Source organism: Periplaneta americana, chromosome 16 (assembly GCF_040183065.1).
Source record: "Periplaneta americana isolate PAMFEO1 chromosome 16, P.americana_PAMFEO1_priV1, whole genome shotgun sequence".
NCBI lineage: Eukaryota > Metazoa > Arthropoda > Insecta > Blattodea > Blattidae > Periplaneta > Periplaneta americana.
In genome coordinates, this window is record NC_091132.1 from 170,352,879 (window position 1) to 170,377,894 (window position 25,016).

A 25,016-nucleotide genomic window follows, 5' to 3' on the forward strand; every position below is an offset into this window, starting at 1 on the left:
GCATGTGAAGGAGCTACCTTTACCTTTATTAGTATTCATTTCAACTCCTACTCTATCTCACAATTTCACAATAAGGTACGGGCTTTGGTGGTCGGGTTGAGCCTGATTTCAAAATGTGTAAACACTGATTATCCTACCGAAAAATAAAATCGTTTTTAGAATTTGAAGTCTTGAAAATACATCAAATTTATATCAATGCATTACTACATTTTATATATAGAAATCATACATGTATTCACAAACAAAACCAAAAGCATGGATACAATTCGTTTGTTGGAACCCAAGTGTTTAACCAGCTTTCAACCAAAGTGCTAATATCTGACCTGGAATTTATATCAAATTAATAAAGAAATACGCAAATTTATTTACCTCGAACAGTTTGAAACTTAAAAATGTATGTAAGCAATTTGTTATGAGTAATGATTAATTTTAGATATTGTTATGTTATAATTTATGCGTCTACATTTATTATGTATCGAATCCTACCCTGAGCAGTAGAACACTCTCTTTTAAGGGCGTGCTAGAATGTTGTAAATTTACAATTTCTTTGTATTGTATTTTTCTGGCAATAAACATTATTATTATTATTATTATTATTATTATTATTATTATTATTATTATTATTATTATTTGAAATTAATCTTTCCAATCCATTACACGCGTCGAAATGACGAGCAGTAGGCGTTTAGCAGGTGGGGAAGTTCTACGGACGCATGCGCAGCAAAGACATTTAGGTGGTTGGTAGCTGGAAAAATGAGGTGATTCATTCTACGAGCTACCAACGGGCTACGTAGCAGTCTACCGACCAGGCCTCGTCTTGCACGTCTCCATTGCTTAACGTTCCTTCCGACTAGGTAACCGGTCAGGCTACCAACTACCGACCAGACTCCGTCTTGCATGTACGCTATGCTTGTTGATATGCGGATTCTTCTTGTATGGAATAAGGATTAAGCATGTGGCTTTCTTTTCGCCACGAACTCAATACTTTTCGCAGAGTAACCTAGAACTGTTGACCTACTTATTGCATGTAGAATGTGTCGCCGCCATATTGTCCACAGTAGACGTGACAACAGAAGGGATCCCATGCAAATGTAAAACACGATTGTGAATTATGTCGAAATGCGACAATAATCTCTACAGCCACTGCCACCAGGAATGTTTTCCTGGACTTCTCTGAATCACATGCCTCTTCTGCAGGCGGCGATGCATCCATCCAGTACAGCAGGTGATTCCGTGGGAAGTACTGATGCAGGAAGGTGAACCACGTGCTCAGTACACCATTAATGGTGCCTCCATTGCTTCATGCAAAGTTGTTCTAAGAGCCGCATAACCTGCCGTGTCACGTGTTGGTTCGGCTCGTCGCTCACAGAGGTCGCGCATATGAACTTGCATAGCGGAGGGTGTCACACTTCCTCGTCTGGGCTGACATGCGCAGTAGGAACTTCCGACATGGCTGATCGCGCTCTCGCAGCGTCGTGGAGTCGCTCGTCCCTCGTAAATGGGAAATGAACCCAGATTTCGTGTTGACACACGTGGACTCTTACCGCAGTCCCACTTTCGACGTGAAGGCAGGGCACGTCTATGAAATCCAGTGTCGGCGCAGCTGGGGTTAGTGACAGTTACTCAGTTCTTCAAGGCAAGGTAAGTGATAATTAATAGAGCGTGTTGAAATCGGACATTTTCGTCCACGAGGGAGACTGACTACGAAGTCTGAAGTAATGCGAATAATGAATATGTTACAATAAATGTTGTTCAAGCTAACATGTTAACATGCCGGCATTCAGTTAGCTTTCACATAATCGAGTGCTGTAATTGTCTAGTTTACGTACACCCAGGGGCTACGGAAAGGGAGGGAGTTATCGGGTATGAACCTTCAACTTACGGTCAACTGCATCTCAAAAAAAAAAAAAAAAAAAAACAATTTTCACTTCCGAAATCACCGGAACTAACTGAGCGCTAGTTTCAACCTATTTTTTTTTATCCATAATCGTTTATCTATTATATATAAATAACGGTTGACAAAAGAAATTATATATACCGGTTTATGTGATTACTGTGTAAGTGTAATAATGACACAAGCATTCTTTTATCAAACAAAATTAAACAGAAGTTAAAATTTCTTAAAAATTAGGCCTAAATGATTGTGAAAAAATTACGTTTGAAAGATTTCATAAGGATATTCATGAATATGTTCTATTAAAACACGGTATAATAATAATAAATATTGCATTAATAATAATAATAATAATAATAGGCTAATAATAATACTACACAAAATTTAAAATACTGACGTGAATTGTAAACAACTTTAATAATAATAATAATAATAATAATAATAATAATCATAATCATAATAATAATAATAATAATAATAATAATAATAGGCTAATAATAATACTACACAAAATTTAAAATACTGACGTGAATTGTAAACAACTTTAATAATAATAATAATAATAATAATAATAATAATAGGCTAATAATAATACTACACAAAATTTAAAATACTGACGTGAATTGTAAACAACTTTAATAATAATAATAATAATAATAATAATAATAATAATAATGATAATAATAATAATAATAATAGGCTAATAATAATACTACACAAAATTTAAAATACTGACGTGAATTGTAAACAACTTTAATAATAATAATAATAATAATAATAATAATAATAATAATAATAATAATAATAGGCTAATAATAATAATACACAAAATTTGAAATACTGACGTGAATTGTAAACAACTTTAATAATAATAATAATAATAATAATAATAATAATAATAATAATGATAATAATAGGCTAATAATAATACTACACAAAATTTAAAATACTGACGTGAATTGTAAACAACTTTAATAATAATAATAATAATAATAATAATAATAATAATAATAATGATAATAATAGGCTAATAATAATACTACACAAAATTTAAAATACTGACGTGAATTGTAAACAACTTTAATAATAATAATAATAATAATAATAATAATAATAATAATAGGCTAATAATAATAATACACAAAATTTGAAATACTGACGTGAATTGTAAACAACTTTAATAATAATAATAATAATAATAATAATAATACACAAAATTTAAAATACTGACGTGAATTGTAAACAACTTTAATAATAATAATAATAATAATAATAATAATAATAATAATAATAATAATAATACACAAAATTTGAAATACTGACCATGTGAATTGTAAGCCATTCTAATAATGACTTTAACGCACAGTTGGGTTCCTGTCCGGTTCGTTCCGGCGCGAGGAAACCCGTATTTTCAGTTTCCTGTGAACGGATGTTCGAAGTCTTGTATTCGTTTCCTACTGCTGTTAAAATGGTTTCAGTTCAGTTGCATAACCACACCAAAAAAGAATATCGGACTACGAATAAGATACCCGCCTTCATTTTGTCACTATTATCTGCCTTCATTTGGATATCATGTCCTGGGGCTCGAAGTGGACGTTTTCACTAACCGGAACGTCCGTTGTTTCCGTGTACACGGCGCTGCTGACGACCACTGAGAGCCGTCAATTAATACGAACACTCTGGACTCGTCATGTCTCCGGAAATGTTCATTCCTTCATCATATTTACACAGACGAAGACTTCTACCGGTAGTCACTTCATTCAGCCGGGAAAAAAATGCACACATCTTTAATAATTCGCAAAGTCACTGAAGTGGACACTCAGGCCGCAGTTCAAACAATAAGAAATCCGATTGGCTGCCCAGCAGGGGCCACGACAGCTGGTCATCAGCTGGATAAAGTGGCACATAAATACTGCCATTCGGCGGCGAACCCTTGCCTTATGAAATCGCGAAATAAAATGATGTATGCTGCATATCTCTTGGAAAGTGTCCATGCATCAACCTTGTCGTATTATGAATTCTGAGAAATACAGTTACAGAAATGGGCTTAGGCTTTTTTTTGGGTATTCCACCGTGTATTGGAACTTGGATATTTTACAACTGCATACAGGAGCATCATCAGGGTAACAACACAGAGGTCGCCTACTCTGTTGGACTCGCTAATCCGGACGACTGTAGTTCCGAAACGTTGGATATGTCAAGTTCCAGTACACGGTGGATTAATTCCAATCACAGTCACCGTGAAAGCTTAGCAACTTATAAATCACGTGACTTCATACAACATTTAAAATAAAATTTTGAGTTTAGGTTAAAGGAACATGCAGATGCAGTTATGTGAAGTTCATAACATCGCCGCCACGTATTTCAACGTACTTTATTGCAGACTATCTATACTAATAATAAATCTGTAGCCGAAATTTTTCTGGTAATTTTCGATTTTCCAAAAATGATTGGTCCTAACATATATAATTAACCACCCTGAAACCGAAAATCGCTTTTTTGAAATTTTTGTTTGTATGTCTGTCTGTCTGTCTGTCTGTCTGTATGTTTGTTACCTTTTCACGCGATAATGGCTGAACGGATTTCGATGAAAATTGGAATATAAATTAAGTTCGTTGTAACTTAAATTATAGGCTATATGGCATTCAAAAATACATTATTTAAAAGGGGGGGGGTTATAAGGGGGCCTGAATTAAATAAATCGGAATATCTCGCTTATTATTGATTTTTATGAAAAATGTTACATAACAAAAGTTTCTTTAAAAATCATTTCCGATAAGTTTTATTCTTTGAAAAATTTTGATAGGACTGATATTTAATGAGATAAATGAGTTTTAAAATTAAAATAACTGCCATCTAAGGCCGTGTAATGAATTAAAAAACAAATGACTTCGTCTATAAGGGGCCTTGGACAGCAACAATCGAAAGGAATGAAAGATAGCCTACAGAGAATGTTTCTGTGTTTGTGAAGTAATATCGGAAGCTAAATTAACCGATTTGTATAATTAATTATTATTTCACCATTGGAAAGTGTAGTTTCTCTAGATGGACATAATGCTATAATGTTATTACAGTAACTTCTGATATAATATAATATAATATAATATAATATAATATAATATAATATAATATAATATAATATAATATAATATAATATAATATAATATAATATAATATAATATAATGTAATATAATATAATATATAATATAATATAAGTTATTTGAAGGGTTCAGAACCATAGTGGGCCAAGCACCATTTACTGAATATGTAGAAAACAAGGGTTAAAATTCAGTTATTACCATAAATCAATGGAAACATATAACAAGTAAAATAAAATATACACATTAAATCTAAATGATGTCAATGTTCATTGAACTATGGTTGCATGTAATAAAAATTAAGAAACATGTTAAAGGAATTGTCATTGCACCAAATGAGTGTCTCTGGACCAAAATGATCGCATTTTAATTATTTGGATGCAATTTAAATTAAGTAACATATTAAACGATTTATCCTTCTATCAAACACGAATGTCCCCTGGATCAAATGTCCTATTTTAATTATGTAATTACTTTATATTTATTTCTAACGGGTGCAGCGGAGCGCACGGGTACGGCTAGTAGAAAAATAAAATTGTTTATATGCATCTCAAGCCTGATTAGTGTAATATGTTACTAGTCAGCGATGTATGCATGGAGGGGGGGAAAGGAACTGGCCACACTACCCCATTATCTCCTGCCTTAGTTGTCTCATGAGTGGATGCCTTGTTCGCGTCACTTATTAGATTCAAACCCGTTTTCGGACAGTTCACTAAACAAACACTCAATGGGTAAAGCACTACATACAGCGATGAAACAAACGATAAACGAGAAAAGATACCAACTGTCAAAACTTAAATATATCCCCGAACTTTGGAATAATGTTGAAAGATTTCCTTTCTCGCTCTTGTTTGCAAATAGTGAGAACATTTTCCAGAGAGAGAGAGAGAGAGACCCCCTGCACACTTTACCATCATTCATCACCGGCAACGAGAGCATTGTGCACGTTCCTAATATTAGTATCAGGTATCCTACAATATAAATCCTTCGTTTGTCTGAGCATTTCTCTGTTTGTTGTCGATGCCTCTTCGGTCTTGTCCCGTGTCTTTCGTTTTGTTCGCGTGTCCATCTTAAATGTTGTCTCCATAAGTCCTCCTGTCCCTTTTTCTGTCCTGCCAGTCCTTCGATGCTGTGTCCTCGTCCTATCTGTTCTTTAGTCCTGTATCCTTACTCGTACCTGTTCACCTGTCGGTCTGTCCTTCGATCTTGGGTCCGTTTTAAGTCCTCCTTTTTCGGTCCTGTCAGTTCTTTTGTCCTGTCCTTCGTGCTATGTACCTACAGCCTTATTCCGTAAACTTACTATCTGATTCATTCTTCTCTACTTTTGGTTGCATCCATACAGAAAATGTGGAAATGGTACACAGACCCTAAATTCGCGGAACAAACTGGAAATTTACTGTGAATCCGATCTAGCGATTTTGTTCCAGATGTTTCTTCCACTCTATCACAATACGGGATATCTGCTGTTATTAGGCACACCCTGTAGTGGACTTCATCGTAACCAGCCAACGGTCAGTCTGATTTCATCTTCCGCTTTTGTTTGATGTAAATATTTGAGTCCACACTTCCCAGTCATAGGTCAGTCAAAATTTGTACTGTGTGCCTTCCTACTTGTCAGTTGGGGTAAAGTCCGCTCAGTCAGAAGTAAGGTCCAGCTCTCTGGCTACAGCGCTCAGCGCTCCACTCGGTTTTTTCGTGAATTCCTATTCCTTCGAGTGTCAGGGCTCATTCACAATGAAAATTAAACATAACGTAAGCGTTAACTTGAGAATATAAATGTTACGGTAAAATCAAGAAGTCATACCATCATTCACGATGGAAATATAAACATAACCGCAAACATACTTGGTAACCATGGAAACATAACAACGATACCATTTCCTCATTCTCTGTCGTATACTTCAGCGCTCCACGATTGTGTTCTGTTTGCAAATCACGTAAGCATAAGCATGAAAGTTTGGAGTTTGCAAACTTTCATGTTAACGTCTTACGGTAATGTTTATGTCAATGCTTATGTGAATCATTGCGAATGATCCCATTTGGTAGCCTGGGCGCAAACTTCTGTGTTTATGTTACGGTTATGTTTAATTTTCATTGTGAATGGGCCTTTACATTAGAAGTCAGCGAGCAAATATAGCTGACAACAGATTTCTATGAAACTTGCGCACTAAATGTATCTTCATTATGTTGTATTCATAACGTTCACGCAGATTCCCAAACACGGAATGTTGCAGTTGGTTCGCTGTTTATCTTTTCCCATAATTCCATCATTTATTGCTGTAGGCAGATTGTCCCGCTCAACATTCCCCTTACGCAGACATGGATGCGAATAATCTGCTCCACGGGCAATTCTGCGTTCCTGGAGCAAAGCGAGTCTGTTATGGCCGCATGGCTGCCAACCTAACCGTATTACTAGAGGCGGCTTGTTTCAAACTTGGGCCATCCGCACCCTCAAGTCTGCATGACCGGAAGAAATGCTCAACAATAAAACTTTTGTCCTGTGTTGTGAGAACCATAATAATATACAATATGTGTAAATATTCCAGCAAGTAAATAAACGCTTGGTTGTTAGACAAACAGGCGACCCATAATTCCAGTGCTGTTTGTCCTGGTGCATACCGATGACACATCACTGGTGATCGAGAAGAGGAAGGTCAGACCTGAGCTGCAGGCTGTCCAGTTTTCACAACTCTAACTTAACGTGGGTGCTGTCGTCATAATTATTATGCAATTTAATTCCACTTTCTTTTCAGTACGGTACTCATTTTTTCTGTTGTCCTTATTTTTTTCCCACACCTTGTATAAATCTATTTAATTGAATCTTAATTTCTTCATGTCGACAACAACAAACATTAAAGCCTTAAAATTGGGTAGGCCTACTTCTTTAAGATTTCATTGTCCATGTCTATTTCAGATCTCAGCTGCTTCTCATCATAAACAGCCATTATTTTGGTCCGTTTTGGCAATATTTTTGGATCCAATTCATTCATTGATTTCTCTAAAAGTTGTTCCAGAATAATTAGCCCTATACCTAATTTTCAGAGGTAACAGAGGGCGTCCACACCTATGGAGTAACGGTTAGCGCGTGTGGCCGCGAAACCAGGTGGTCCGGGTTCGATTCCCGGTCGGGGCAAGTTACCTGGTTGAGGTTTTTTCCGGAGTATTCCCTCAACCCAATATGAGCAAATGCTGGGTAACTTTCGGTGTTGGAACCAGGATTCATTTCACCGGCATTATCACCTTCATCTCATTCAGACGCTAAATAACCAGAGATGTTGATACAGCGTCGTAAAATAACCTACTAAAAAAACAGAGGGCGCGTAATCAATTAAGTAGTGTCCTGAATTAATGTTTACTTATCGAGGAAAATAAAAAGCTTTTCCCGTTACCACGGTAACAATTGAAATTGATTTATTTTCGTTGTACTGCCAGTTAGTTTTCACGTCGAGATTCATTGAAATAGTCATTTGTTTCTTATCGTTGTATATCGACAGAAAAACATGTCCGGACATTACAAAATTACGAAATTTTTGTTTTATAAATTTAATTTGTACTCAGTAGCTAGGCTAGTTAAATAAAATAAACGAAATAAAAAAAATTACGAAAAAAGTTTCATTACGCGCCCCTGAAAATTAGGAATGGTTATACTGAAACATTATGTAGATGTTCGGTCGCAATTTGTAATAGTGCCGTAGGGTTGCTGAAATTATCTGATTCATTGGCAAATAAAGTACTGTTTGAAAGCTGTTATTTATGTGAGCTTTACCGGTGAAGGACATCGCCATTGTGAACGGCTTCGACACGGTATATACAGGTCAAAGGTAGGCAAACTGCACCGCACGATTCTTCACAGAAGATGAACGCAGTTTTGTTGTTGCACGCCTGGCTGCAATGCCCGTTCTGCGAAATATTTTCATCAATCCAGTATTTATCGCGGGGGGGGGGGGGAGTGCGGAAACCGAGAAGCGACGTAACCAAACGGGCAGCCCCTGTGCGAAAATAATGAATGCTCTTTCTTTACTGGCAAATACAGCCATATTTTTGGAACGTACTGTACTCACTCACGACTTGACAGCATGTGTGGCCTTGGTTCTGTGTGGAGGACGGGTGGACGTTTACCAGTAGAGGGGGTGGGAGTGAAGTACATTAAAAATGAAGTGAAAATAAAATGATGTCCCTGTATTTATACAGCCAAAAATTCGCAGTTAGGTATAACTCAAGATTAATGTCTTAATCCGAGGGTAACTGTTCACAGAACTGGTTGTCAGAGGAATATCGAGGTCGGTGAAGTGAACAGACCTCGTTCAGGATCTGGCTGAAGAGCGCACAGTATTCAAAAGATCTCCTAGTTAAGGCTCATCGGAAACTGCTGTCATTCATTAGCACCCAGACTGGTTTGGTAAGCTGGGAGGTGATTAGGAAAGGAAATCATAATCTAGAAGAAAGCCGGGATTGTACTCGGAGGTAAAACCTCCAGGAAGACTGGCTGAAACAGTCTTGGGAAACTCAAGTCAAGATGTGGAGACTTGGGATCGAACCCTGGAACAAGACGGGCGTTCTAACCTCGCCACTAGCTCGTTATCAGCATCGACGCGGGCAACCGAACACAGGGATCGTGGTTAAAGCGCTAGTCTCTCGCACGAAGGTCATTAGCCGTCGTGAAAGAAGCACGGAAGATAACTGGTCAGCTTCAGCCAGGGTTGTGTAACCGCGACTACAAATTGTCTTCTAGTGACACGTGAGGCTTACGTATAAAACGGAAATACGTACGTGAAATCATGTAAAAATAAAAACATTAAAATAGAACGTGGTTGTTGCAAAGATTATTTTATGAAAGAAAACAAAAAGACTTTGAGAACAATTTCCCCTCAGAGTTTTTGTGTGCTCTTGACCTCTTCTATCAGCCACGAGCATATCGCGATGCGCGTCAAGTTCTATGTTAACCCACACGGCAGCACAAGTACAGGGACATCATTTTATTTTTACTAACATTTTTAATATTAACCTGTCTATACCTTTAGAGAACCGGAAACACCGCTTGCTCCCCCCTCCAAGACTGGAATTCGATGGTACTGGCGTAAAACACAAATCACTCTACTAGGTATAGGAAGGAAGAAAAGTAGTTCATCCATTTACGTAAACTAGGAAATATCGCGATTTTGAGTTCGATAATTTTCATTAGGTTTTTGTTTAATCTTAATACAGTACAGCATTAAAAATAAGTGTTTCACTCACGAACTGGGTTATCCATGCGAACGTATTCATTATGCAGTGTATATTATACTGTCTACAGCACATTAGCGTACAATATAGAGAAAAAAGTTAAATTGAAAAATAATCATAATATGAATATTTAAACACAATTTTGAAAATGGTGGCCGTTCATTTCGATACAGGCTTCAGTTCTTTTGTGCATATTATCGCACTACAGACTATTGCATCTAATTCCAATTGCCAGTTTCGTCCTTCGTACTAGTAACTCATGTTGAAATAATTCTGTACCTACTCTACGTACTGTGAATTCAATCTTCACTTCTGCCCGACCCGAAAATATAAAATTACTCAGACATGCTATCTACTGTCCGTCCAAGTGGTTATGCCGCAGGATTGTAGAAAGGGAGGAAATCACGTGACAGTTAATTACTTAACGAGGCCCTTTTATTTAAGTTAAATTAAACAGCTGTATAATATTAATGTTTTCAGAAAAGAGCTAAGACAGCCCAGCTTTTACAGAGGGGCGAGCAGAAGCAGGTGGGGGAAATCGGGATGCGACGTAGGCAAACGGACAGTACCTGTGCGAAAATATGATTCAATATTGAAAGCTCTTTCGTCACTGGAAAACGCGAACATATTTCTGGAACGTACTATACTCAGTAACTCAGTACTGCTTACTATCTGCGGTCTTGGTTCTGTGTGGAGTTGGAACTTCCTTAGTGGAAGGGGTGGGAGTGAAGTACATTCAAAAACTCAGGTACAATAAAAATTGAAGTAAAAATAAAATGATGTCCCTGTACTTGGCTCTCCATCATTTTCAGCCCAATTTCATAATGTCACAAGAAACCGCCTCAGTTCGGAACATTCAAAGAAAATGCTTCAAATATGTTACAACGCCAGTGATGGGTATTAGTGAGGTTAAGGATGTGTGAGAGTGACAAACATTTTTAAGTGAAAATTAAAAAATGGCAAAGAGTTAACCAGTGATATTTTCAATGATGAAACTGAAATCAGCTATACAGTATTTTTAAATACAGCAATTAGTTAAATCAGGGGTCGTCAGCACAGAGCACGCTGGGGCTAGCGTCTCTTACCCGCGGAAAGCTGCGGGTGTGCTCTCTATCTCTCCCTGCTGCACGACGGTGCACATGGGACGGCACCGCGTACCCATTGCACATTTCAGCGAGTGCTGACGACCACTGAGTTAAATGGTTTGTTCAATCAGCATTTTTTTACATAACACTTAAACTTGTTTCTTTTCTACGGTTACATATATTATAAAAATTCACTTATTAGAATTTTAAAGCAAATCTAATCTGTCATTGTATAAGTGTTAAAGCAAGAAGTGGATAATCACTTTTTTTCAACAGTAATCTCACTAGAGATTTTGATTTATCTAGAGAAAATCAAAACTCGAGTGGGATTTAATTGACTATTACACGATTAGAAGAAAGTATATAAAGATTAGGAGTAACGAAGTACTCCAATACAATAAAATATTAATTGACTTACGAAAATACAACTGTCTTCAAATGTATTATTGTACCATCTCAACATTACGCTAGATGGCAGTAGTGTGTTATGATTAGCTGTTTTCTTGTTATCAGTTGTGCCAACTATGGAATCTTCATTGAACTCTGTGGACAGTTACTAGTCAAGAAGGCTTTGTTGATTCAGTTTCATTTTTATGAAAAGAGTTGCATTCCACTTCAATCATCCGGATCCCAGTAATCAACGTCATTTGACAGATGATTTTCAATAAATCTTAGTATTAAACAATCTCTGATACGTGACTATCCATAATATCATATAGCAGAAGCTATAACAAACATAACCTAAATAATATAAACAAGTGTTAGAAAAGTTTTAATTAGGGATGATGAAATAAACAAGAAACGTTTTAATTAACGATGATGAAATAAAAAATAAACATGAATAATTTTAAAAGAAACAATTATTGAAAGTACAATTTTCAAATTTGAATGTTTTAGTGGTTGGTGGTTCAGTTGATGTTATATTGGACGTGTGCGTAAAAGAAGTGAACTCGTTGATGTACATGGTGTATCCCTCAACTTATTGAGAATGATCTTTATTAATTCTTGTTCTTGAATGCCAGTGCGAGTCATATTTGAAAGTGTTGTGCATCGACTGGAGTGGTTTGTAATTTTTTTTTTTTACGTCCACATTAGTGCAGTTTCAAATGTTGGCAAACAAAGAAACAAATGCTAGGGTAGTGATAAAAATAAACAAACGCTAGGGACGCGATAAAATTAAACAGATGCTAGGGACGCGATAAAATTAAACAAACGCTAGGGACGCGATAAAATTAAACAAACGCTAGGGACGCGATAAAATTAAACAGATGCTAGGGACGCGATAAAATTAAACAAACGCTAGGGACGCGATAAAATTAAACAGATGCTAGGGACGCGATAAAATTAAACAGATGCTAGGGACGCGATAAAATTAAACAAACGCTAGGGACGCGATAAAATTAAACAAACGCTAGGGACGCGATAAAATTAAACAAACGCCAGGGACGCGATAAAATTAAATAGATGCTAGGGACGCGATAAAATTAAACAGATGCTAGGGACGCGATAAAATTGTGCGATAAGCAGCCGTGATTGGTTGAAAGACGTCTTTCGTACCGTTTTATTGGTCAAACGTATAAAAGTGTAATAGTCAATGTAAAAACGTAAAGAGAAGACGTACCTATATGTTTAATCTGTTAACAGGTAGCTGTATAAGAAATACTTCGAAGCAATACGATTTCGTGCTGAATATACTTAAAGAACATTAAGTTCTGAAATGTAATAATTGAAGTAGTTTTCATGTCATTAATGTACACGAAAGACAGTTGTTTACGTTTCAGTAAAAATTGGTTCTCCAGGCCAAGAAATTTATGTAAAAACGTAACGTGTAAATTACCGTGACAGCCCTGGTCACAGCTAAGGAAGGCTGTCTTGTCGACACGTGACCTGGGAGGCATTTGTGGATCAGATTCTGACAGTTGCGCCCCGAGTAAAGCCTCTTCAAGATATGCTTTTCAATCTCAAATTCCGTAAGTACTTGGCCGGGGATCAAACCCGGGCCGCTTGGATGGAAGACAAGCGTGTAGCAGTAGACCGACAAAGGTAGGGATGTGGGGCACAATACAAGCAGCACGTCAACGTGTTAGGCCCGAAAAACACGTGACAGAAATAACAATGGATAGCTTATGTTTATAATAAATTTGGGTTATACATATAAGGTCCCTAGACCATATTATTTCAGCAACAGATATTATAAAATATTAGTGTTGTGGAATTTAATCTTATCGATTTCTATTGTAAGATTAATCGATCAAAAATGTTTAATCGAATAATCGTCGAGTCGATTGAACTTAATCGGCTGTACTTGATATTAATTATTTTGTTAATGCAATCTCAGAGTAAAAATTCCGACAACATTCGTCTCTCAGAAATTGTTTACGTCAGACACGATAATACCGTTATTTTGTAACTGGCAAGCAGGTAGCATAGGGCAAATCTTTGCACAAACACTTCAGAAAGAGATTAAGATGTGAGGACAGTGCCTGGTCTACCCCTATTGAAAGTTGAAACACAATGCGAAACCCTCGTTAAGTTTGTCAGCTCGCCTTCCTAGCATATGAAACACATACTTTCCTGGAATTCGCCCCCTCATTCCTTAGCCATGCGTGCAAGTGAGAGAGTAACTGTATTTTTCTCTTTATAAAGTTTTATAACCCGATTACAATAGGGGTCAGTCTGCTGTTCTGTTGCAGTTTCTTTACTGAGTTTCTAGATGAAGCTTGTGTGTTTAGTTTTCTACAGAAAAAGTCAGATTTCTGTGAAAAAAGTGAAAACTCATAGGCCTATAAGAATTTGAGAAGTAAAGTTGGTGAAACATTTGGATTTAAATTGAACGATCGTGGAGAAGTGCTTGACAGAAAAAAAAATCGTGTTTAGTGATGCAGGAAACATTGTTACTAAACTTAGAGCGGCACTTAATTCGGAGCATGTGAATGCACTCACATGTTTAAAATCATGGATGAAGCAGTATTAACTAGGTGAGTCTTCATGCTTTTGTATTCGTAATTGTCTCAAAAATCCCCGGAGAATTGACACAATGAATTATAAGCCTACATACTGCAATAAATATGTTAGTAAATTACTAAAATAATTTTGTTTAGTATATACATGTATAGGCTACTACATTTTATACTTATGCTTATCACTTGTATTACAGTATAAAAATTACAGTATGAAATTCAAATCGTTAATCGGTTAAATATTTTGATCGATCGATAGCTCTATAAAATATTGCTAACGAAAATTGAAAATTTTCCAGTTTCGCTGCACTGGTTATGCTGGAGTTTAGTGATGTGGTTGTGAGTTGTATCAATGCGATGACTGTCTACCACCTAACCTTCCAGGTCAGCAGTGAGGATAAGACTGCGCTGACTGAGTGGCAGACCTCCGGCCTGTCAAGCAGGCGGCCCAAGTTCGAGTCCCGGTCAGACGTGGGATTTTTCATCGACTATTACACTTTACTATGTCATACTATTTTTGACAAATAAAACGGTACGAAAGGACGTGTTTCAACCAATCATGGCTGCTTATCGCTACAATTTTACCACTTCCATACCATTTGTTTAGTTTTATCACTCCCCTAGCATTTGTTTGTTTTATCACTTCTCTACCATTTGTTTCTTTATTTGCCAACATTTCAAACTGCAAATTCTTTACGGTGCTATAAAACATACTTTGCGATCGTCATTTGTTTCCCGCATAGATAGTCGACTGAAAATGGCGGCTCCGTTCAAATGTTAGTGAAACAGAATTTTAGTAAGTCAATTAATATCTATTTTATTGTATTGGCGTACTTTATTTCTTCTAATCTTGTAATAGTGAATTAAACCCCACTCGAGTTTTGATTTTCTCTACATGAATGTGCTCGTGTTCCACTCGCAGATCTATGGATAAAATGAAAACCTCTAGTGAGATCACTGTTGAAAAATCACAGTGATACTCGGGCTGGCAAGGTCGCAGGTCTCATATCTACATCATTCCGTCATTATTCATAATATTCCCCTACCACCAGCTGGCGACGCACGGAGGGGGCCGGCTTAGGGACGAGGAGGGGGGTGCCTGGGTACGCAGCGAACCTTAAGGCCTATTCACAATGACAATTAAACATAACCGTTTGCTCCCCGGTTACCAAATGGAATCATTCACAATTATTGACATAAACATTGCCGTTAGACGTTAACATGAAAGTTTGCAAACTCCAAACTTTCATGCTTATGCTTACGTGATTTGCGAACAGAACACAATCGTGGAGCGCTGAAGTATACGACAGAATATGAGGAAATGACGTCGTTGTTATGTTTCCATGGTTACCAAGTATCTTTGCGGTTAGGTTTATGTTGCCATGGTGAATGTTCTTGATTTTACCGTAACGTTTAGATTTTAAGTTAACGCTTACCGGTACGTTATGTTTAATTTTCATTGTGAATGAGTGTGGTCAGCGGTGTGGTTGGGGACGCGCCTAGGTGCCCCATACCGAGGATAAGAATACAGCTTTCACAGAGACAAAGGAGAAGAGCAGTATCTGGATATTGAAGATATAGGCCGGGAACGGTCCGCATGTTCCATATGGAAGCATTGGTCGCAAGACACACACAGTGCCGTTGTTTGGGACGTCCAATATATGTAATTATATTGAAAACAAATACTCAACACGTCATTTTGCTACGCTTTTCGGGGAGCTGAAGAGACACGAAGATAAATTTTAAGTATTCTCTAATGAGTTGATAACATTCCATCAATAATTGTTAGGGACCGTAATTTTTGGTGGAATAAAATGGGTAACTTCGGTGTTGAAGCTGCTACTATTTCGGTGGCTATTTAGTGAAAATAAGTTATAATTATAAATAAATTGCGTTATGTTTGTATTTTTCATTACACATACCACATATCAGCATCAGCAAAGCATAAACTAAGTGTGACTTGTACACTGTTCGCGTGAAGATTTGTGCGACAGTCGTGTTCGAAATAAAGCCCCTCACCGTCTGCAAGCAATTCACTGCTAGTCCCCCAACACTTCTTCGGTGCGTAACATACTGCAGCAGAGATTGAATCTATCTTTTCGACAGCCATAACGATACTAAGAGTGAGTGTACACGAATACACAAAGCAACAAAAGCAGAAAGATACGGTTGGCACGTAAATTAGCATCACGCAATAGGATATCAAATCATTTAATCCAACGTAACAAACACAGAAATAGTGACGTCACCAAGCCATTGACAAATTAACTAACAAACGTCAGAAACTTGTGGTCTTAACAATACTGAATGAAGTTTTGGTGCACATTTTGTTGTTTTTCTATAGATTGGGGTATAGCTATTTGGTGGCTATTGACACATTTCGCAGAAGCATCCAAATTTTGAGTTATTTTCCACAATTACTTATTTTGCTACATTTACACATCTAAGATAGCAAACCAAACGCGGGACTAGCAGACTGTATAAAAAAATTCTTCGTTTCAAGGGGTGGGGGAGAACATTGGCATCGGTGATTTTTGATTTAGTGGAGGCTATCAAGGTCTGAAACATATATCAACAAGCCCTTACTCTTTTTTTTTTTATAAAATATTTAACAAAAATTAAAACTATTAGTACAGGTTAACACCACATTCTAGTATATACAGTCACGAACCTTGAGGTGATTTTTTGCATTTCTCGTGGTACAATGCTCCAATTGAGGTAGCCTACTAGGAACAATAGACGTGCCGGTACTATTTCGCATTGTCTGTGATGAGGCGATAGTAGCGATCCTAGTGGTTAGCAACTATCTATAGAGGCATATTCCCAACGTGACTGTATATACTAGACTGCGGTAACACTTCGAAACGGATTTCTATTGTTTATCTTCAATATAATGCAAACAAAGTTCAGAATGCTTTTGTTTACATGCTACACGGCAAAGAGAAGTTCCGACGTGAAAAGTATGAGCAACAATATCGCTGTGACGTCATCGTATCGTAAGAAACAAAGACCTAGCGCCCTGACCTACAAGGCAATTGGGAAGTTAGTCATGCCGGTTAATAATGTGGGCCTAACACAGAAGTCCGATTGCTTTCGTTTACCTTTAACATAAACATACAGTACTGTAAACACAGAACTTAATACAACATGTTTCACAAAAGTTGTTTGTGCATGTAAAATCGTAATATGACGGAAAAAAAAATAAACTCCCATAAAAAGATGACCACAAAGTGACGTTAATAACCTCCACTAAATCAAAACACTGTGACTAAGGATTCTCGGTCGAGTTGAATTTCCTGGTTGAGGTTTTCAGGGTTTTCCCTCAACCGTAAGGCAAATGCCAGGAAATTCGAGTCACAACATCCCTGAATATCACAGATGTTATTCATAACATACAATAATACATACACAGTCGCCATCTAGTTTACAACAATAGTACAACAATAGTACACCCAAAATGTTAACTCGCGATATGACCAGAGACGTTAAACCGAGTATAAATAACAGCGAAAAATAAAACTATACTGAAATAGACCCATTGCAGTGCACTTACTGTTGCTTAGTTACCATTACAGTCCCGTTTTGCGAAGGCTTTGGAATAATATTGCTCTAAATTTTCAATGCAGAATATATTGTATTTGCAATTTTAAAAGTATGATGGTGCAAAAAATGTTGTACAATACAAACTTTCCTTCGATTTGGTGAAAAGCACTTCCCAGCCTCGTAGTAGTAAAGTACCACTATAAATATTTCAACAGAAAGTGTGAAGACGATGGCGATAACCAAGTACTGTGCTGATAACGTATATTTTGCAGCGCAGCGTAAACTATGTACTGTAAGAAGGGCATAAGTGCGTAGTCCACAAGTAGCAACTTTGCCTCTATGCTATGTGTAGGTATCATCTCAATAATTTTGATTGAAAACAATATTTCAAAACATCCTAAGTTCAACTGTATAATAATAATAATAATAATAATAATAATAATAATAATAATAATAATAATAATAATAATAATAATAATAATAATATAGTAACATGGTAAGTACGAAATCCTGGTGCTGATTGATCATATGAAAAACCTCCATAAGTAAAACCGACTGAATCTCTCTCTCAGTGCGTAGGCCTACTGGATTATGTAACGTCGTGTAAACTGATAATGATAAATTTATTGTAAACAAGGTTTTAGTTGCTGGTATGCAACAGCTGATCCCGGGCTCACATCAGTTCTGCACAGTGAATGGAGTCTTATCGTGACCTTCAACACAGAACCTTACATCCTCCTTTAATAATATTAATACATCCACAAAGAACTTTACTCACCGTCCAGGCGCATGGCCTCAAGCCCTTTCTTGCAAGCTACGAACTACAAACAATTCCCGCTACAGACTACTTTACTCGCCGCAAGCTCCTTCCCATTGCTTTTCCAACACACGGTCCCGTCTTCGATATCCGTCCAACGCACTACTGAAGGAAGACTGAAAAAGCTTTACCCCCACCACTGCGTGACAGCTATGGGGCAGAATGGAGAAACAGAGAATGCCTTCCAGTAAACGTTGTTCATGCAAAAGCAAATGACAATTTCATTAGACCTACTTTGTTGATAAGTAACGCATCCACTGACTTACGTAACAGGTTGTTACATCTACGACAATTTAATATGACGTATTTTAGTTTACGTAGGCCTATTACTACGTATGGGGCCGGGTAAATTAGCAATTGACTGTCACATACGAATGCAAACATCTCTCGTAGGCACTGCAAGGAAATCAAACGAGAAGACGAGGAAAATAAAAGGAATACAAGGAGAACAAGGGGAATACAAGGAGAACAACGGGAATGCAAGGAGAGCAAGGGGAATGCAAGGAAAACAAGGAAATATAAGGAGAACAAGGGGAATACAAGGAGAACAAGGGGAATGCAAGGAGAGCAAGGGGAATGCAAGGAAAACAAGGGGAATGCAGGGAAAACAAGGGGAATGCAAGGAAAACAAGGGGAATGCAAGGAAAACAAGGGGAATACAAGGAGAACAAGGGGAATGCAAGGAGAGCAAGGGGAATGCAAGGAAAACAAGGAAATATAAGGAGAACAAGGGGAATACAAGGAGAACAAGGGGAATGCAAGGAGAGCAAGGGGAATGCAAGGAAAACAAGGGGAATGCAGGGAAAACAAGGGGAATGCAAGGAAAACAAGGGGAATGCAAGGAAAACAAGGGGAATACAAGGAGAACAAGGGGAATGCAAGGAAAACAAGATGAATGCAAGGAAAACAAGGGGAATGCAAGGAAAACAAGGGGAATACAAGGAGAACAAGGGGAATGCAAGGAAAACAAGGAAATATAAGGAGAACAAGGGGAATACAAGGAGAACAAGGGAAATGCAAGGAGAGCAAGGGGAATGCAAGGAAAACAAGGAAATCTAAGGAGAACAAGGGGAATACAAGGAGAACAAGGGGAATGCAAGGAGAGCAAGGGGAATGCAAGGAGAGCAAGGGGAATGCAAGGAGAGCAAGGGGAATGCAAGCAAAACAAGGAAATATAAGGAGAACAAGGGGAATACAAGGAGAACAAGGGGAATGCAAGGAGAGCAAGGGGAATGCAAGGAAAACAAGGAAATATAAGGAGAACAAGGGGAATACAAGGAGAACTATTACAGTATATGCTTCTATGTTTTTACTGAACTATTCATGACTTCCGCCGCCCTGAATGGCGCAGTTGGTATAGCGCTGGCCTGCGCACGTGGTTGTGGGTTCGATCCCGGCTCAGGTGATGACATTTAAGTGTGCTTAAATGCGACAGGCTCATGTCAGTAGATTTAGTGGCATGTCAAAGAACTCCTGCGGGACAAAATTCCGGCACACCGGCGACGCTGATATAACCTCTTCTTTTGCGAGCGTCGTTAAATAAAACATAATTTAAATTTTTCATTACTTCCATGTCTCCAACTGAACTGGTTACTCCTAGAGCGTTCGGAGTTTAGAAAATACCACTATGTACACAAGGTGTAAGTGCCGTCCTTTTCACAGTCGTCGGGGACGGTCTACAGGATCAAAAAATGTCCATACAACACAGGGTCAAAACTTGATAGTTTTCCCAGGAAAAAATATTTCTTCTCTTATTTTATTTGCGTTGTACTGCTTATATCGTTAGTAGAATTACGAAAACAATTACATCAGTAGATATATCTAGCGAAGAGTTATCAGTTTAAATAAATATTTGTGTGATCTATTACGTTTTCGTGAAATTAAATAAAAATGCAGGCTTAAATTTGTTAATATTCTGACGTGAGAAACGTGGCAACGTTCAGCAGGCAGTACTCTGCAGACGTAAGCACGAGTCAGCTGAGTTCAAGCTGCCTGTCCATAGCTCTGCTGCCGAGCGGATGGCAGTTCAGTGCAGGGTATTCGATAAACAACTTATGTCATTCACAGTTTAGGAATATCATATGTTATTAATTTATGGAGAAAGTTTCGTAATTCAAGTGAAGCAAGAAGATGTACTGTCAACGTTTTCCTCAAAGGAGGTTACTTAATCGGCGAACTTTTGTAGCAGTTCCTCAACAATTATTAGAAACTAGACGTCTACCCAGTTTCGAAAATCACACAACCAGAAATTTATTTGAAAATGATACTGCTTCAAGGAAGCGGGAGAGATTAAAATGTTGCATTAGAAAAAACGTTCGTGTGATTTTGTGCAGAAAACCATTATTGTTTATTTTTAGACGTACAATAAAAATGGAGCAATATTGTTACATGAAATGTAAATTTACCACAATGTTCTATTAATGAGATTGAAAGTCTGTATTTGCTGCTTGTTTTATGTAAACAACAGTATTGTCATGGTCCGCCCCTGCATTAGAACAGAGCATCTGTTTTGTACCGGTATGTCTGTACCCGCTTGAGCTGTACTGTGTACTTGTAAACTCCCTCCTCCCCATCCAGCAACGTTGCAAAACTCTAATATTGTAAACTTTAATAATTAGTTAAATACTGCAATAGAAAAAAATTGTAAGAACATTTTTTTCCTTATAACATGAATAATCTTCAATTAAAATAATGGCACTTATACCCCTTATACCGTGTATAGGCGTCTTCTTGCAGACATGCCCTTCTTTGTGGTATAACTTAAGTTATTTACATAACACAATTTAATTTAAATACAAAGCATTTAATCATTTGAAGCGCCGCCTATAGAGATCTTGAACGCGTGATTTTCTGTAATAATACTCACCCACCGCTATATTCCAAAGGTCATATCTTCTTTACACTCGACACGAACTACAAACAATCTCCCTGCCTTGGCTACGAATCACACGGTCCCCTGTTCGATTTCCGCCCAACGCACTACTGAAGGAAGATTGACGAGACTTTACCCCCACCCTCGACTCGGACTGTTTTGCTCTGGCGCATCGTATGTCCTATACAGTCACAGGGCAGATTAAACGGGCTTCCACGAGATTACCCGGCATCCTTTACAGTTTACGTTGCTCATGCAAAGCAAAAGACAATTTCATTAGACCTACCTTCTTGTACAGTTCACACAATAACTAATGCATCCATTGATTTACGTAACAAGGTATATCTACAACCATTTAATATGACGTACATATTTTATTTTACGTACAACTGGGTCTTTCTCCTCAACTGGTATGGGGGCGGGGTAAACTGGCAAATAAACGTTGAAACCTCTCTGGTAAGCAGTGCAAGGAAATGAAAGCAAAGGGAGAAAAGGGTAATACTAGGAGAACAAGGGCAATGCAAAAATAGCAGAGGCAATACTAAAAGCACAAGGAGAATACAGGAATAATAAAGGAAATACAACGAAAGCAAAGGGCATACAGTACAAGGAGAAAAGGGAAATATCTAGAGAAAAAAGTGAATACAGAGGAAATAAGATAAAGACAAGGAAAAGAATGGAAAAGCAAGGAGAACAAGGGGAATACGTAGAGAAAAATATGGATACAAGTTGAACAAAGGGAAGACAAAGAAAACAAGGAGAACATACACGAAAGACAAGCATAAAAAGGAGAAGAAGGGATTAAAGGAGTGTAATAATGAGAACAAGGATATGCAGGAAGACAAAGAGATCAAATCGTGAGTTAAACTGTTCATTGATATTTATAGCTGGTTGTGTACTGTAGGCTTGAATATTATGTACTGTTCGATAACATAAGAACGTATGACGCTATCTGGAACTGCAGTCACAGATATGGTACGTTCGAGACTCCAACTATCCATTGCGCACGGTTAAATTCCCTCCTATCTACTTCATTTCCACAGACCTCTCTTCATTGCGATCTCCAGCTAACAACGTGTTGCAGATTGCCTGCCCAGACGGACCTTGTTGAACACTACCTACAGTAAGTACAGGTTACGTAGTCAATACATAGACTATACACGGTGAACCGTCAGTTTGTTTGTTTAGTTGGTTATTTAGAGACGCTGTATCAACTACTAGGTTATTTAGCGTCGATGATATTGGTGATAGCGAGATGATATTTGGCGAGATGAAGCCGAGGATTCGCCATAGATTACCTGGCATTCACATTACAGTTGGGGAAAACCTCGGAAAAAACCCAACCAGGTAATCAGCCCAGCGGGGATCGAACACGCACCCGAACGCAACTTCAGACCGGCAGGCAAGCGCCTTAACCGACTGAGCCACGCCGGTGGCTGAAACGTCAGTAATGTCATCAATTTCAAGGGGTTATTCTTTGGGATAGTAACAATAGTTTAATAGAATTATGCTTGTTTTTGCTTCCTTTTCGAGAAAAATATTGTTTTATATGTGAAACATATCATAGCGTGTTCACTATGCTTTTTCGTTTGACAGTGCTCTTGCAAATCTTTACGAACTTTTACCTGTAGTTCCGTGTTCAGACTGCACTGTATTATGTTTACACAGCCACCTTGCACCAGTAGTGCTGCAGGAAAGCCACTACAAGCAGGTAGCAGCATAGGTTCGAATCCTGAACAAATCAAACGTACGTTCGTTCCCCGACGCAGCATACACAGGTTGCCCTTTCCTGTCACAGTTACGAACCCATGGCCTCCGTGACGTTAACATAGGCAAGCAACAACCAACCAAAAATCCGTCCATGCTGGACAAAGTGTCGTCCCTGGACATTACCGTGGTTAGCTCCAGTTTAAGTCCTAACAGAGGTCGATGCATCGTATCAACAGGGTTAGCTGGCAATTTTAACCGGTTGTTACACTAACCGACGTTGATGCACGTGGCGACACGTACAGTATCATGGTCCATTGCTCTATCACCAGTAGGTATAGAGGGTGAAGATCGGTTTTATTTCCTATAATATTAAGGGGAGAGGATGGTATTTTTTGGTGAAATGTAAATTTAAAAAAAAACCTTTAAAATACCCTGTGATATGTATGGAATTCATAGCATAACATTTTGTGGGTATTTGTGCCCTTATCGGATGTTGAGACGTCATTTTTAAACTTCCTGCGTTATGGATTTTTAAATCACTCGCCCACTTTTATTGTTGTTTCCGGTAAATTAAATTTTCATTTCTTTTTTCTTTAAAATATCCTTTGATATGTGTGGAATGCATTGCATAACATTTTTTGGGTATTTAGTAGTAGTAGTAGTAGTAGTATTTATTTATTTAACCTGGTAGAGATAAGGCCGTCAGGCCTTCTCTGCCCCTCTACCAGGGGATTACAACTATAATATGAACAATAAAATTACAATTAATATTAAATTTACAATTACAATTACAATAAAAATTAAAGTACGACAAGATTACCTGATTAATGAAGCTAGACATTTTACCATAGAAATTAAGAACAAAGAATATTTTTGTATTTACTGAATTACAAATTAAACCTACAATAACAAAAATCTATAGTAATGAAATTACCGGATATTGAGATATTTTGTGATAGATTAAAAGAACTATTTACAAGAAACCATGTCTGAACGAGTCTCAATTACTAACCAAGTGCCTAGTAAGTTTGCGTTTGAATTGAATTTTATTTCGACAGTCCCTGATGCTGGCAGGTAGCGAATTCCAGAGTCTTGGTAGGGCTATTGTGAAAGAGGTATTTGTGTCCTTATCGGATGTTGAGACGTCATTTTTAAACTTCCTGCGCTATGGATTTTTAAATCACAGTTTAAATCGGTTTCCAGTAACTTCATTTTTTTTGCTACATTGCCAGACAAAAATGGATATATTTTCTGAACTATTAAAGATACATGCATGATATTTAGAACACACATTCTTTAGACTATTAGGAAACTTTTCTCTGTAACAGAATTTTCTTAATTGATTTCATTTTAAAAATACATCAGTTTGTTTGCAAGAAATGAAATCAGGAAATTGTTATTAAATTATAATTGTTCATTTTACAAATGTAGGGACTAATATCAAAATTCTGTTACAGACAGTTTGTAGAACATGCTTTTGCAAATACATTGCAAAAAACTGTTTGAATCTATCTTTAAAAACGGTTTAGATATATCGGTTTAGTACAATCCTGCATTGGGTATATATATATATATTTTCAAATTTGGGCACCCAATTTTTTTTCAAAATATTTTTATTTGGTTGAGTTGCCACAGCTATGAGCTCTCTACATCCAAAAAATTAATATTTTACACCAAATAGGAAAAAAGTTAAAAAAATACCATCCTCTCCCCTTAACAAACTGCTTCTGATAACTCATTCTATCTCCTTTCCATGCTTCCTCAACTGCACGTCTTTATTTTTTGGTTAGGCCTATGCTTTCATATTAGCCAG

The 25,016-nt window shown here is 37.4% G+C and overlaps 1 protein-coding gene across 1 annotated transcript in view; it reads left to right on the forward strand.

Moving 5' to 3' along the window:
* Positions 1–1,433: 1,433 nt before the first annotated feature.
* Positions 1,434–25,016, forward strand: part of LOC138691899 (epidermal retinol dehydrogenase 2-like) — a 46,663-nt gene continuing 23,080 nt past the window's right edge. Inside the window, exon 1 of the mRNA XM_069814492.1 lies at positions 1,434–1,641. The gene's annotated coding sequence lies outside the window, so the exon portion shown is untranslated. The remainder of the gene's footprint in view (positions 1,642–25,016) is intronic.